Here is a 2969-nt window from a genome sequence, read left to right as displayed (position 1 = left end):
TTACTAATAAGAAAAGATAGAAATAAGATAGAATTTTTGTGGAGTATGTGTAAGTACACTGTAAATATAAACTTTTATCATTTTTATGTTATATTTTTTTTAATAAGTTTTATGTTATTGTATTATTTTTTATTTAAAATTAATAAGAAATAGGATAACTCTTTTGTTTTGAATCACATGACATGAAGCGCGGTCCTAGATAGTAGATACCACACTTGATTGTAACAATCCATTCAGCTGTACTCTGACTAAGATACGAGTATTGTACTGACATAACTAAAGGGTATGGTCCTCCCACCTTACACACATATTTTTTTTTTAACTCTACATATAATATTAGTATAATTTCGCTGTGTTACCAACAGCTAATTTCTGCCAATTTTTATTTATAATTATGTTTAATAAAAATATTTTTATAAATATATTTTCTAGATATATATTTAAATTAATTAGTATTGTTTTAATTAATTTTCAGTTTGAATTGAATTAAAAAAATAATTTTATTTAAATTAGTTTAGATTTAAACTCTCCTAATAAACCATGCAAGAACGGGTTCTAAATTGAAGCTCGGATTAATATAATTAAATCAAACTTAATGCATGATATATGCAAGTTGATTATTAGAGATTGAGATGGGATTCGTCTAGCTAATTGTGTTTCAACTGAATGCATGTGTAGTCATAACTATATTATTAATTGTGAGTTAATGATGTTATATTAATGGGTGCCAGAAATCCAGAATAAGTCATAATACCTCATCGGTAACTACTATTTGATTTTGCGTTGATCTATCAGTTGTTCTTCAATATTTTTTAGTCTAATATTAATTGCATAATTGAAAAATAATATAGGTCACTAAATTTGTACCTTTTAAATTTTGAGTTTTTATTTTAGAGGATAAAATGTGATTTCTTATTTTTAAATAATTTTTCTCTCATTTTTTTTGTTCCACCTATAAAATAAATGATGAGAAATTATACTTTATTCTCTAAAATAAAATTTAAAATTTAGAATATCTAAATCTTAGATCACTGTACTTGAATCTTTGTCCTCTAAGAATAAGAAAATGTTAAAAAAGTAATATTTTTAATAAAAAAAATTGACTACTATTAATTTAAATATAAAAAAATATTAATCCCTTATATTTTTGCTAGGGTACAAATTTGCCACCACAACTATTGGCTACTAATTTTTAATTTTATTGTAGATTTATAATTTTAATCTTTTAGTTTTGGTTGTAGGCCTTCTAATAAGTTTTAGAATTCACCTTTTTTATTTATTAAATATGATGGATAATAATATATAAAAATTAATTAAAATGGTAAATATTTTAATTTTAAATTAAAAATATTGATTATTGATCTGACCGTTACTAGACTGATGTCATAACTCAGCATCAAACATCATAATTCGGCATTATGGACCATAACTCGACATAAAGCGTTACATTTCAATTTAACGGATTGCCTTCTAAAAGTGAAACGTCCGACCTAACATTCTAATAACTGCTTTTCAATACCGACAACCAACAAAAGTATAACTGACCTACTTTGCTTCACATATAAAGGTATGACATTCTACCCCAAGGACACATATTGAATTCTCAATACTAACTTAAGTTTCGGAGTGCCTTTGCAGGTACACTCCCCCTTTTTCCTTATTCATACTCTGCACGATTAGACATCTCCTTAGGCGGAAAGTTCGGACTATCCCAAGGTTCATAGATCGGCATCGAAGATAACAACTCGGCGTCGACCTCAGTAGCTGAGCTCCCCTCCAGGTATCCACACAGGAACAATTGGCGCCCACCGTGGGTTGAGAATATAATTCTTTCTTTATATCATCGACCTCGACGTTCTCGCCTGGAGCCATGGCTGAGCAACTTCCACCTACGCCATCTGAACTTCTTCAGATGGTGACCGAGTTATGGCAAGCCAACTAGCGTATGGCCGAAGAGAACCAAAGAATGGCAAATCAAATTGCTAATCTGAATAATACCCGGATCGAAAATAACAATGATCGACAAGAACGAACAGAAGAAGCCGAGCATCAGTCAGGGCCGACGCATGTTTCCGAAACTGCTCGGTAGGAAGAAGAGCAACCTGAGCACAATGAGGAAGTTCGGCCAGAAGACGAGGATGACAACCTAGAAAACTCTCCTGGGCTATTCACGGCCGAGGTGATGAACTTCGTGTTGTCCCAAAGGTTTACTCTGCCAACCACCCTAACCCCCTATGATGGGTTAGGTGATCCGAAGAAATACATCTAAACCGTCACTTCAACTGCCCCAAGAAAAATGATGTGCATTGGGAAGATGCACGTCATTAATAAGTATACGCACCAGTTTCTCTCTCTTGTTAATATTACTTTATTAACTATTTAACAAAGCATTTTGAACGGGGGCTCTAAGGCCACGTCAAATGTCAAGTTAAGCACCAACTCATCGACTGACTTGTTCATTAAAAAGCTCAACCTACTTCATTAAACATAATTCTCAGGCTAAGCTTGAGACTATGATCCGACCGTTACTAAACCGATGTCATAACTCGGCATCAAATACCATAATTCGGCATTATGGACCATAACTCAGCTTTATGGACCATAACTCGACATTATAGATCATAACTCGGCATAAACTAAAGCATTACATTTCAGCTCAACGGACTGCCTTCTAAAAGTGAAATGTCCGACCTAACATTCTAATAACTGCTCTTCAATACCGACGACCAACAAAAGTATAACCGACCTACTTTGCTTCACATATAAAGGTATGACATTCTACCCCAAGGACACATATTGAATTCTCAATACTAACTTAAACTTCGAAGTGCACACTCCCCCCTTTTTCCTTATTCATACTCTGCATGATTGGACATCTCTCTAGGCGAAAAGCTCGAACTATCCCAAAATTCATAGATCGGCATCAAAGATAATAACTCGGCGTCAACCCCAAGTATCCACATAGGAAC

Source organism: Arachis ipaensis, chromosome B03 (assembly GCF_000816755.2).
Source record: "Arachis ipaensis cultivar K30076 chromosome B03, Araip1.1, whole genome shotgun sequence".
NCBI lineage: Eukaryota > Viridiplantae > Streptophyta > Magnoliopsida > Fabales > Fabaceae > Arachis > Arachis ipaensis.
This window is presented reverse-complemented; position numbering follows the sequence as displayed.